The sequence below is a fragment of the Oryx dammah genome, unplaced genomic scaffold (genome assembly GCF_014754425.2).
Source record: "Oryx dammah isolate SB20612 unplaced genomic scaffold, SCBI_Odam_1.1 HiC_scaffold_29, whole genome shotgun sequence".
NCBI classification, from domain to species: domain Eukaryota; kingdom Metazoa; phylum Chordata; class Mammalia; order Artiodactyla; family Bovidae; genus Oryx; species Oryx dammah.
Window position 1 is genome coordinate 13174327 of NW_024070213.1, and position 13968 is coordinate 13188294.

General features: G+C 48.0%; 1 non-coding gene across 1 annotated transcript; it reads left to right on the forward strand.

Moving 5' to 3' along the window:
- The first annotated feature begins 9040 nt into the window (after window positions 1–9040).
- Window positions 9041–9113, forward strand: TRNAG-CCC. The gene has a single exon. It is a non-coding gene; the product is annotated as a tRNA-Gly (tRNA).
- The last annotated feature ends 4855 nt before the right edge of the window (window positions 9114–13968 follow it).

The window sequence follows — 13968 nt, forward strand, 5'->3', positions numbered from 1 at the left end:
TACACACACACACATGCAGTACACACCTACACATTATACGCACACACACATAGACATACGCACCATCACAAACATACCGCATGTACCACACACCTACACACACACACACACTGTATATACATACACACACATATAGCACACAGCTACACACACTGTATGCACACACTTACACATAGACACACACACCTACACACATTCATATACTCACACACACGTGCGTGTACCATACACCTACACACATACACTCAACATTCATCATACAGACACACATACTTACACCACACACAGACGTATGGACATGTAGGTGTCCGCACACACACACACACACACACACACACACAAACACATTTTTAGAGAAACAAAAGCTCTGTTCTGATGTCCTTTCAAAGGCAGAGAGAAGGGACTTCCCTGGTGGTCCAGTGGTTAAGACTCTGGGTCTCCAAGGAGGGGGCATGGATTCAAATGCTGCTCGATCCCACTTGCTGCAGTGTGGCCCCAAAAAAGGCAGAGAGGAGGCCTTGGGGCGCCTGGGTCAGCAAGGGGGCCACCGTTTCAGACCCTCCTCCTCACTGTGGCGGGTGGTGGGGTGGTAAGGCGGGGGCTTGGAAACGGAGCAGGTATTCTTCACTGGGAAAATGACTCTGGAAAGGGAGCGCCGGACCGCTCCAAGTGAGAAGCTGTCCGGAAGTGCGTTTTTGTTTCAGTTCCCGGGACAGGACGGGTGAGGTGGGCCTGTGCCTCCGGGGCAGGCGGGAGGCCGGTGGGGGGAAATGGTGCCTGGGCTCATGGCTGTCTGATATTCAACTTCAAGTGTTTTGTATTTTGCTATGTGAACCCCCTTTGTCTCCAAACCTCAGTAAAGTCTGCTCCACACACAAAGGTGTCTGTGCGGTGATTTCTCTGTATGGAAACGAAGGGGTCCCTGTGGACGGAACACAGGGCCGCAGGTCCAGCTGGCCGGCTGTCGGGGAGGACGAGCCTCGCTGCCCCCCGGGCCGGGCACCCCCTCCCCTCCCCCTTGGAGGCCCCGGGCTCTGTGTGCACCGTGGTTCTGGATGCAGAGAGTTAGGTACTCAGCAAACAGCAAATGGACTTAACACCCCTTGGTTCAAAGAGTGGCCAAAGCCAGAGGTTCAGGCCGGGCATCCTTAGGGGTGCCGTCCCTAAGTTGGCCTTCTGGGAACGTGACGTTAGCCTTGACCTGGGAGTGAGCAGGCCCACGGGGCTGGCTGGCCCCCCAAAATCAGAATTGCAGGTGATAACGGACTGAGGGGCCCAGACACACTTCAGTTCACCCTGAGCTGCACTGCTCCCTGGGACCCGGGACCTAGGTGTCACCCCCACCCCTCCCAGGGGCCCTTCCTCCCTGGGGAGCCAGATCACTGGTGGCGGGTGTGTCAGGGGGGTGTTTCAGAACATGGTTTGGCCGTTTCCGGTCCACCGCCTGCCTTTGTAGAGCCTGGCAGCTAAGAAAGGTTTTTATTTTTTATTATTAAACCTTTTTTTTAAATTGTAGTAAAAGTCACATAATATAAAGCACACTGTTTCACCCATATTTAACTGTACAGTTTGGTGACAGTACGGTTTTTCTGTTTTTAAATGGCTAAACAGAAATTCAAGGGACCCTAGCACGTGGCCTGTGACAATGGTCTGCAGTTCAAGTCCAGGGTCGGTAGACGGGGTCATCGCACTGGGCTCTGGTGGCTTGGCTCACAGTGGCCCTTTCCAGGAACTGCTCCCAACTCCTTAGTCAGAGAGTGACCAAGGGCCTCCCTCGGAGCAGGGGCCAACGAGGGCCTGTCCACGGGGACAGCAAGAGTGGCCACATGACGATCCAGGAAGTGAGACCCACTGGGAGGGTGCTGAGGAGGGAAGATGGGCAAGGTGACATCCTGCCCCTCTCTCAAGGGGCCACATCATCACTGGTTGGCCTGAGTGAGGGCAGTGATGGTTTCAGGGGTGTGGGTCCCATGCCAACCTGACCTGTTTCCTCCGGATCTGTTTTAGACTTTGCTGTTTGCACTGGAGCTTTTGTTCAGACTCCTAGTCATCCTTGATCATCCACCCAGTCATCTGTTGGTTGGCCACCTCTGCTTAAGAGGGTCCCACATGCCCGTGGGAGACTCTGAGCAGGTGGGCAGCTGTGAGCGGGGGATTGGCTCATCTGTGACCATCCGGTGGGGTTCTTGTGTTAGGGTGCAGACTGCTTTAGGGCATTGCTTCCTGGCCTCATCTGGTTCCGTGGAAAGGGCTCCCCCAATTTCCTGCCATGGAGAACCGTCCGGCCGCCAGCATCTTGGAAACCAAGTGGGAGAAAAGTCCCCCAGTGTTGCCCACGGACCCCCTGTCCTGCATAAGCCTCTTGTGCTCGCTTGGACCTGGTGTCCCCCAGCCCGTGGGGAAGAGCTCAGACTTCTGCCGGGGCTGGGAGGGGGAGCTGCAAGGAGTTAGGAGGGGCTCTGGGCCATTTATCTCTTCCTGAACTGACTTGGAGCAGCCCCCCACCCCCCGCCGCCACCTCCACCTCTACTTGCAGAGACCCCCGGAGCCGTTGGCTCTTGACTGTTGGCGAGTTGGATCAGTGGTAGAAACCATGCTCCTTTCTGGCTTCCTCCAGGTTAGGGTTCTGCTCTCTTGGTCTGCTAAGTCAGCCAGCACCCATTCTTTTTTCCAGCTCCTGAACTTTTTCCCCACCTTTCTGATCTTGTTGAGATTTATATCTTAAAAAACAATAAATCCCTATGCAGCCATCTTATAAGGATTTCAAGAGAAAACAAAGACGGATGTGTGGAATCTGCCACCTTTGTGCCGAGTCACTTATTTGAAATGTCAACCTGGCTGTCAGGTGAGGATACATAAGTGGAGGGCAGGGGTGGGAGGCAGCAAGGAGACCCCATTAGGAGGTGGCTGCAGAGTCGAGGGGAGAGACAGTGCTCTGGATGTGGGTTAGTGGCGGAGAGGAAAGAAAGCCAATGACCTTGAGATGTGTTTGAAGACCGTCACTTTGATTTCCTGAGGCTTGGGTCCAGGGCGGGCAGGAAAGTGAGGAAGCAAGGTTAACGCCACGGTTCCTGGCTCAAGTCACATACTTAGAGTGACGGGAGAGACTCGAGGAGGAGCAAATATGCGGGTGGAGATCGGAGCTGAGTTGAGATCCCTGTTAGACCTCCCAGTGGAGGCGTCCATAGCAGCTGCCCTTGCGATTCTGGAATGAAGGGGAGCGGTTTCACTGGCGCCTGGGTTGGTATTTAAGCCCTTGAGACTAGATGAGATTACTTAGGAGGAGAAGATGGCTGGAGAAGAGGAGGTGTCGCCAGGACTACCCTGAGTCATTCCAACATTGAAGGGCAGAGGAGGTGGGGGAGGAAAGCAGGAAGTAGTGGTTTTCTTCTCAGTCGTAAAGAAAAGAAAGCATTTCTAGGGGAGCTGTGCACTGACATGTATATTAAAGTGAGGAGAGAGAAACAATCATTTGGGGCAGAGATGCTCTGGTTTCCGTTCTTCCTGAATAATAGAATCCCCCATTTTCAGCTGGGCGCATGGCCCTCAGGATAAAAACCATATTCGTTAGTCTCTCTTGCCACTAGATGAGGCTAAGTTTGACCAATGGAGGCAAATAGAGCTGCAGTTTTCATAAGTGTCCTAATAGAAAGAAGGAGACGTCCCTGATGATCCAGTGACTAGCAATCCATGCTCCCAGTGCAGGGGGCCTGACTTAGATCCCTGGTCAGGGAACTAGATCCCACATGTGGCAACCAAGAAATGGGGGAGTCAAATAAATAAATAAAAAGAAAGAGGGCATGCTCTTCTTCACCTCTCCTTCTTTTCAGTTGACTGGATTGTGATGTAATGGCTGGATTTCCTGCAGCTGTTTTGTACTAGGAAATAACCTTAGGAATAGAAGTTACCAGTGGTAAACCAATAAGGTAAAAGGATCTTGGATCTTTGGTTCCATGAAGCACCATTACAGCTCTGGACTGATTTTATAGGAGAGAGAAATAAGCTATCTTCTTTAAGTCACTTTTGTGTTTTTTTTGTAATTTGCAGCCAAACATATTTCTAACTCATGCATCATGGCATAACGTTTGAAGCATGAATGGCTATAATAACAACAGTAATAATCCCACTCCTGACTCTGTAGCTCTTTTCAGTTTACAGAGCACTTTTTTCTTAAGGTTTGTTTATTTATTTTCGGCTGTGATAGATCTTTGTTACTGCTTGAGGGCTCTCTCTAGCTGTGGCAAGCGGGGGCTACTCTTTGTTGTCACGCGTGGGCTTCCCTTGTTGTGGAACACAGGCAGTAGGCACGTGGGCTCAGTTGTTGCGGGGAGTTGCTCCTCGGCATGTGAAATCGTCCGGGATTGAACCTGAGTCCCCTGCACTGGCAGGTGGATTCTTAACCACCAGACCACCGGGGAAGCGCCTACAGAGCACTTTTAAACACACTGTCTTGCTTGGTTTTGCAGCTGCTCTGTGATGCTGTAGACACTTTCTTCATCGATGAAGGAACCAAGGCTCAGAGGAATCGCTCACTCATAGCACCTGGTTACTATGTCGCAGATCTTGTGCTTCCACCTGGATCCTCTGGCTCCTCGCCTGGTGACTGTAGTGGGGAGCAGGTTAGGAATGTGTAGGAGGTTTTGTTCCCGATGCTGGTGCTGGGCAGAGAGCTGGGAGCTGGCCCCAGAGACCCTGAGACTCACTGGCAGTCATTGACGATGGAAGCTTTCTCATCTCTCTGGAAAATGCTCCTATTTGCACAGGGGTGGAGACTGTAGAGGATAATTAGAGAAGTAAAGATCAGACAGCCACAAACACTGGAGGGAAATGTGCATGCCAGCTGGCGGGCGAGCAGTCCCATTTTAGAAGTAATTGGGTAGCAATGAGATGTTCAGAGCAAGAGCCTGCTGAGCATCCTGTGATGGGCGGGGGGGGGGGGGGTATGTTTTCTTGATATCAAAGGGAATCTGCTTCTCTCTGCAGACTCCCTCCCAAAGGCGAGCCCAGCACTTCTGCAGCTTGGCACAATTCTCTCCTTCTGCTTTTCCTCTCCAGTCACTACTTGGCCGACTTCTTTCCAGTTTCTTTCTCTGAATCCCCCACTGATCCTGATGTAGGCACTTTGTGGAGGCTGTATATGCCTATATCACTTGGAGACTGTGGGGGAGAAACAGACTTTAAACTGACTATGAGTCTGCACCTTCCTAACAGCAAAGGGCGGCAGAGGATGAGATGGTTGGATGGCGTCACTGATTCAACGGACATGAGTTTGAGCAAACTCTGGGAGCTAGTGAAGGACAGGGAAGCCTGGCATGCTGCAGTCCATAGATGTCATGGAGAGTCAGACAGAGCTTGGCCCCTCACAAAAACAAAGAGCAAGTGAAGGTGAGAAGACTTTTCAGTGACTGCTAGAGGTTACGAAGCTGGGAAGTGCAAGCTGGAATTCAAAGCAGCCCTGGGACTCGAGAAACCATACACCGCCCACTCCCCCAACTCCCAGCTTTAGCTGTAGAAAACCAGGAGCCCCCGGGGAATGCCGTTCTGTCTATCCCACCCAGGCCCCCTTTAATCTTGACAGACTGCCCTGGCCTCGCTCCTGGAGGCACATTAAAGCAAGCCTCACATGCCTGCTCCGGGGAACGGCCCGGCTCCTCCCCACTTACTGCAGGCCCACTTGCTCTTCCCCTTCATCTCCCTGGGTCTTGGATTCCTGGCCGTGGTCCCTGGCTTTGATATTTGCTTCTGCTCCCTTGGGTTTGGCAACTCATCGCATTCCCCTTGCAGCTTTGGGGGCCTTGGTTTTCTTGACTGCCGTCTGCTCTATTTCTGCCTCTAGTGAGGACCACCCTCCTCTGGCCTGGGCTCTGAGATGGAAGTGGTCTTCAGCTGTCATTTTAGCCAGGGGCCTAAGAAGACCCAGATCTACTCTTGATCATAGTTCTTCTCCCTCAAGAGAGAGAGATGCACAATAGAGGCTAGGCAAGGCACTGACCACTGTCTTTATCAGCTGAGACTTGGACCCCAACGTCAAATTCTAGAAGGGCTGGCCTGAAAGCCTATATAGGCCGAGTTTATCTCATTAAACAATTGCTGAGCACCTGGGATGTGTCTGGCATGGTTCCCGTGTCTGCTCCTGGGATGCAGCGGTCAATAGAATCACAGTCCAGGTCCTGGGAGAGCTTATATGCTAGCAGGGGGTCACACAACAAATCAGCAAAACTGGGCCGCCTTCCTGTTCCGTTTGTCCTTCCCATGGCTGTACCCAGAGAATCTTGGATCTGGTCTCTGTGATGGAGGAAGTGAGTCAAGGGCAACAGAGAGCATTTGCTTCAATGCCTCCTTAGAGGAGACAGTGACCCCCTGGTCCCGCTGTAGTGTGATGGCAAGATGGCTTGTTCCAGCCGCAGAGACACAGACGTGGCCGATCTGGCTGAGGGGGCAGCTCCAGCCCTTGGTAAATGGGACCCCTGAGAAGAGACACATCCATGTGTGCTCACATGGGCGGAGCAGGCATTTGGGGCTCAGAACCCATATACTTTCACCCCACCCTCCCGGGATCAAAATCTGTAGGTGATTCCTACACACAGTGCAATCTGAGAAGCAACAGGCTAGGCTTTCTAACCAGGTGCAGAGAAAAGCCCTGCCCACCACCCGTGATTCTTCAGTGATCACTCCTCCTTCTTGGAGGTAGAGCAGGCGATGGACTTCCTCCCCTGGGAAAGGTGTGCATTTGATCAACATACTCATCACTGGTTTTTTTGTTTCTTTGTTTTGCTTTTGAAGAATTAGTGGCCATCTTTAATATGTAGCAGAGAAGGGTCTGGATTTTTAATCAAATCAGTTAAGGCATTGCCATTATTTATTTATTTTTAATTTTTTGGCTGCACCACATGGCATGTGGGGTCTTAGTTCCCCACCAGATTGAACCCAGCCCCCCTGCGTTGGAAGCACGCTGCACTACCAGGGAAGTCCCCCTCATCATTGTTTGGTTTAGTTACTATAAGTAAAATAGTATCAATAAAAATAGAACTTAAAAAGTTAACAAATTCAAAAAAGGATACTTCCTTTTCATTTGACTTGTAATATTTTAAGCGGTCAAAAATTTCAACAATATCATTCTACACCACTGTATTAATTTATAAACTGCTAAGTCACTATTAATTGAGTTTTTAATGCCTGAGGGGAAACTTTCGTGCATGGGAAAGAATACTTCAAGTTATTTGTGTATTTTAATTTGTTTTCAGTTGATTAAAGTTGTAAATTTTAAAGCCTGATTTTATTAAGTTCAACTTACAAATCCTGCTATTTTGTTCAGAAAACTAGTATTTTATGTTAAATCTCTTTTTCTTTTTGATTAATGTTTAATTTGCTTACAAATTCTCTAAACATTTACTATCACTTACAAACTTGGTTAAATTAGCTTAGACAAAACTATAATTAAGCACTTCAAATATCTAACAAGGCATACTTAAACAAATCTAACAAAATCTTAGACACACACTATTCATAAAACATAGTAAGTTTCAATTTAGAGATCTAAGCAGACTTATTTAAACATTTAACCTTCACCGTTAAGCCACCTTAGTATTAAATTAACATCATAAGTCTAATATATCACATACTTTTATACTTTTCCAACAACTTAAAAAAGCAGATAAAAATTGTTCATTTAAAAATGGTTAATTTCATGTTATGTGACTTTTTCAAGAGGATGTAAAATTTAAGCTATTTATTAAGTTAAAATTTAAGTTAATTAAAATTTAAGTTATTATACTTTTAGGGAATTCCCCGGTGGTCCAGTAGTTAAGATTCTGAGCTTTCACGCAGGTTCAGTCCCTGGTTGGGGAACTAAGATCCTGCAAGCCACTTGGCTTGACCAACAACAAAGATCGTGTTTTTAAAATTACCCCCAAACCAAGAGAAAATATAAATTACCCTAATGATTATAACATTTGAAGTGAAGAAGTGAAGTCACTCAGTCATGTCTGACTCTGCGATCACATGGACTGTAACCCACCATGCTCCTCCACCCATGGGATTTTGCAGGCAAGAGTACTGGAGTGGGTTGCCATTTCCTTCTCTGGTTATAACATTTGCTGCTACAGATATCCTTAAACCTATCACAAAATTCAAATATCGATACATGTTTGTATCATTCATCATATTTACATTTATTTTCAAGCCTCTGTCCAAACAAAGCAAGCAGAATCAGCCTCACGAGTGGGCTGAGATGACTACAGTGAAGATTTAGGACTTGAGGATCCTTACACTTCGGGGTTATAAGCTTTGTATTTGAAGCTACCATACTGTTACAGATTCAGAGATTGCAGGAGGCTGGGGACAGAGTCTAGATGTCACCCAGTCTGGCAATTATCTGTGGGGAGTGACTTCTTGGGGTTAAATTTTGCCTGCCACAATAACAAAATTCCCAAAACCCTCACCAAAAAAAAAAAAAAAAAAAGGACACCTCAGGGCCTCTTTCATCCCTAGGTATCTCACTGCCTGGATAAAAGTACCAGAAATTCACAGCTTAATTATCAACCCACACTTGGCTGTGGCATGCACATTGCTGGAATAGCTGACATTTTTGAGAGCTCCCATGCACCTTTTTTAAGTCTAACCGGTATTCAGTGTTATTAGGGATTCAGGCTTTTTACAAGTTTTGATTCCTTTCTGATAACTCATTGCCAGCTTTGGTTTGTTTTGCTGTGTCCCTTCTCCTTTCAACACCACCTTTTGAGTCCTCTGGTTTAGCAAGCTCTGGCCTCAGCTAGCAGACTTAGGTCTGCTGGCACTTCTCTGCACTGAGATGTGGACCCAGCCATTCTCCAGGGAGCCCTGCTTTTTTAAATGGTGAATGTTATTAGTGACAAATACCTGGGCCCTCGTGGTGCAAATCACATCGTCTCCATGGGCACTGAGGGCAGGAAGGAATGTCCACTCCTGTCCACTCCAGTGAGAGAGCTGGAACATGAGCTCACATGGACGTGTTAACTCCAATCCTGCTCCATCCTTTAGAAAATATACTCTACTGGGGACATCCCTGGTGGTCCAGTGGCTAAGACTCTGTGCTCCCAATGCAGGGGACCCAGGTTCAATCCCTGGTCAGGGAACTAGATCTCACATGCAGTGACTAAGTCCCAGCTCAGCCAAATAAATAAAAATAAATTTAAAAAAGAACTAATAAAAAGAAAATATATTATAAGAGCTTCTCATTTGATTGCCCCTCTAAATGACTAGCTTTTAGCTACCAGCTGCTGCTTCTTTTTATTGTCATGCTGTACATATTTTGAGCTTCCCTTGTGGCTCAGGTAGTAAAGAATCTGCCTGCAATGCAGGAGACCCAGGTTCAATCCCTAGGTCAGGAAGATCCCTGGAGAATGGAGTAGCTACCTACTTCAGTACTCTTGCCTGGAGAATTCCATGGACATACTGAAGTGGGTTGCCATGCTGTCCTCCAGGGGATCTCTCCAATCCGGGGTTTGAACCCATGTCTCCCTCATTGCAGGCGGATTCTTTACCATCTGAGCCACCAGGGGTGCCCAAGCAGCAGCAGTTACCTACTCCAGTACTCTTGCCTGGAGAATTCCATCAACAGAGGAGCCTGGTGGGCTACAGTCCAAGAGGTTGCAAAGAGTCAGACATGACTGAGTGACTAACACTCTCTTTCAATGCATATTTTAATTATTATGAATTTTTAAATGTCACAAGCGGCTGTATATCAACTTGGATCGTGGCTGTCCCGGCCAGGGCCTCAAGTGTGCCCTCGTCACTTTTTTGATCCTTGGGTCTTATCAGCCATCGTCCTCTGATCATTTTATTGACAGTCACACAATTTCATCTCTCATCCTTATTGAGCTCACTAGTCAGTTCTAATTTCAAAGCATCGGCTTCGACTCTCTCCTTCGCCTCCTGGCTCTCCTCTGCCTCTTCTGCTGGGAACGGCTGTCATTTTCTTTCTCCCCGTCCTCTTCGGGACTCCTCTCAGGCTGTCTTGGTGTCTGTGCTCAACCATCTGCTCTTTAAAGAGGCCATCCTTTGGGAGGAAATAAAATCAATATATACTTAACAAAGGTAACCTATTTGACACAGCATATTACCATAGGTAAGCAGATTGCTTTTTCAGTCTGTGTGACACATGAAAGGCAGAGAACTCAGTCTCTCTCAGCGTCTAAGACCCTCTCCCCAAGCCCACCCATCCCTCGCCAGGCCCTTGCCCTGACCCAGCTCCCACCTCTTCCCAGCATGCGGCCCTGCAGTGACCAGCAAATCCCCATACCCCCTTCCTTTCTGTGGAGGACAGACCCCCAAGGCGCACCTCCCAGCCCAGGCCCCTGACTCCTGGTGTTCACACCTCTCTGAGATGCCGTTCTCTTGAGCATGTTTACCTGTGACGTGTTTCTAATGAAGAGACCATGGCAAAGGCGATGGGATGTTGAACTGTGATTATGTTATACAGACTCCATGTTACTAACAGATGTAGTCCAGAGACTGCTGGTGCCATGAAGCAGGTGGCTGTGCCGGGCCAGGCCACCCGGCCAGGCGCTGGGGCAGCCTCCAGCAGGAGCCAGCCATTATCCAGGGCCCGTGAGCAAGTGAATTCTGACCACAGCCCCAGTGAACACAACCTGGCCAGCACCCCGGTCGCCGCCCGTGATATCCTGAGCAGGGAACCCTGCTGAGCCCTGCTGGGTCTGGCATCACAGAAGACTGTTCTGCTCCAAACCCCAAAGCCAGCCTCCCTCCTGTCTTTTCTGCTGTCTGCTCGGTTGCTCCCACTGGACCGCCCCCCTGTCGGCACCGCAGCTCTCACCCTCACACTACCCGCCCTCTAGGCCTCTCACTTCCTGTCTGCCATCCTTATCAGGCTAGAGGTGCGTGTTTCTGACAGTCCTGGTGACAGCCTGACCTCGACCTTCCGTCATTTTGCCATCTGGTGACGTCCCGACTGTAGCATCCCCATGAAGAGCAGAAATCCACCTCTCCTTGCCCCTGTCCCTCCTCTCCCTGTCCTGCTCCCAGTACAAAGACTGGCATCTTTCCTGTGTTGGTGAAATCTCTACACTTTACTTCTGTAATCCCTGTCCTCCTTCTATGAAAACTTCTATAATTTGTGGTTGCTTTTCTTCCCCATGTACTCAACTTTTTTCTCTCAACAGGATCCTCCCAGGAGCTTTGGTTTTTCTTTCATTTTTTAGTTATTTGGTTGCGTCAGGGCTCAGATCTTTGTTGCAGCACACAGGCTTAGTTGCACGTGTGGTCTTAGTTCCCCAGCAAGTGGATCGAAGCCACGTCTCCTCTGTTGGAAAGTGAAAGTCACTCAGTTGTGTCCGACTCTTTGTGACCCCATATAGTCCATGGGATTCTCCAGGCCAGAGTATTGGAATGGGTAGCCTTTCCCTTCTCCAGGGGATCTTCCCAACCCAGGGATCGAACCCAGGTCTCCTGAATTCAGGCGGATTCTTTACCAGCTGAGCCACAGAGAAGCCCAAGAATACCGGAGTGGGTAGCCTATCCCTTCTTCCAGCGGATCTTCCCTACCCAGGAATCGAACCGTGGTCTCCTGCATTGCAGGCGGGTTCTTTATCAACGTCTGTTGGAAGGCAGATTTTATTTCGTTTTTTTTTTTGGTTGTGCTGGGTCTTCACTGCTGAGCGTGGGCTTTCTCTAGTTACAGCAAGTGAGGGCTACTCTTCACTGCAGCGCGTGGCCTTCTCATTGTGGTGAGGCACAGGCTCCAGGCGGGTGGGCTTAGCAGTTGTGGCATACAAACTTTGTTGCCCCAAGGCATGTGGACTCTTCTTGGACCAGGAATCAAACCCGTGTCCCCTGCACTGGCAGATGGATTCTAATCCACTGTGCCACCAGGGAAGTCTGGAAGGTGGGTTCTTAACCACTGACCCACCAGGGAAATCTCTTCCCACAAGCTTTTAAATATATATATATATATGTATATATACATATTTTCTGTCCCATTTTCCCTTTCTTCTCCTTCTGGGACTCTAATTACCCATATATTAGACATTTCGATATTATTCCACAGGTCCCTGACACTTGGTCATCTTTTTCCTTTCTGATCTGTTTTCTTTCTTTCCCATTCATTATTTTCTATTAATCTGTCTTCAAGTTCATGTTCTCTTCCCCTGGATCTTCATTTGACCATTAAGCCCACACCCTGAATTATTTTTATTCCAGATATTTAGTTCTAAAATTTCCATTTGGTTCTCTTTTATATTTTCTTTTTTTTTCCTGCTGTGGTTTCCTATCTGTTCTTTTATTATAAATGTATTTTTTCTTTATATCCTTGAATACAGTTATAAGAGTTGCTTTAAATGTCCTTGTCTGATAATTCCAGCATCTCAGTCATCTTGAGATTGGCCTCTGTTTTGTTTTCCTCTTGAGAATGGGTCATGTTTTCCTGGTTCTTTGTACACTGAGAATTTTAGGTTATACCCTGAATATTTTGAAGATTGTATTGAAAAGACCCTGAATTCTACTTTAGCCCTCAGGAAATTGCTGATATTTTCCTTGAGTAGGTAATTAACTTGGTTAACGTCAAACTACACACACTATCTTCCTTGAAGCTGGCAACTGCTCAAGGCTCAGTTTGGTTCTTTTATCTTTGCAGGGATAGCTGCTGTTTCCCCTTCTCAGATGTGGTTCAGGCGTCTCAACTGGAGACTTGGGCAGAGTTTGCTATACAGGGAATTCAGGGTTCCTCTTCTCTGGTTCTCTCCTTTCCAAGATTCACGCCCCGCCACCTCTTCAGCAAGCTTAATTGCTCTGGGCTCCAGGCTCTGGTTCCTCCTGCCAGAAAGACAGTGGGTTTTCTATTGCATTTCACCCATCTCATGCTGCACTGTGACTGGCCAATGTGGGGAACATTTTCTAAAAAATGGGAAACCATCCAATGCCAGTTGCTTTGCACACATTTTGAATCCTCTCCAAAGTCTCTGAGCTTGGGTTCAGTTTCTATAGCCCGTAGGTAGTTGGATTTTGGGAGGGTTTTTGTTTGTTTTGGTTTTGTTGTTTTTTGTTTGCTTTTTTCTGGTTTTGTATTTTTATATGTTCTCCAGCATGCATAGATATTATCTGTGGGTCTATCAGTCATGTCTGACTCTTTTGTGACCCCATGGACTGTAGCCCACAAGGCTTCTCTGTCCATAGAAGTCTCCAGGCAAGAATAGTGGAGTGGGTTGCCATTCCCTTCTCCAGGGGATTTTCCCAACTCAGGGATTCCCAACCTGGGTCTCCTGCATGGCAGGCAGATTCCTTCCTGTCTGAGCGACTAGGGAAGTCTCTTATCTGTGGGAGAGTTGGTCAATTAAGACCTGATTCCTTAAAAAAAATTTTTTTGTATGTCTTTTATTGAACGTGTTACAATATTGCTTCTGTTATTATGTTTTGGTTTTTTGGTGAAGAGGCATGGGGGATCTTAGTTCCCTGACCAGGGATCGAACCCACACCCTCTGCATTGGAAGGTAAAGTCTTTACCACTGGAGCACTTAGGGTGTCCCAGGGCTGTTGTTTATTTTTTCCCTAAACGTAAAGCTTTTTATTTTGTATTGGGGTATAACCGATTAACAATGTTGTGATAGTTTCAGGCGAACAGCAAAGGGACTCAGCCATACCTGGCTCTTTCTCGTTTAATATTTATTTATTTGGCTGTGCCGGTTTCAGTTGTGGCATGCAGGATCTTTGACTTTCATTGCGGCACGCAGGCTCAGGTAGGCAAGTGCCAACAGCTGTAGCTCACCTGAAGGCCTTCCCCTGGGCTGGCCTGCTTTACTTGCTGTCTGTGCCTTCTGTCTGATCTCAGGATGTTGCCTGCGCATTTCTGTCTTCACAGAGCGCACGCCGACTGTCAGGAATTCCAGCAGAGAACCTGCACTTCTTCACACGGGGGCTGGCAGAGACTTTGTAAAACCTCAGCAGCTCCAGACCACCCCTGTTCTAGAAGTGCCTGCT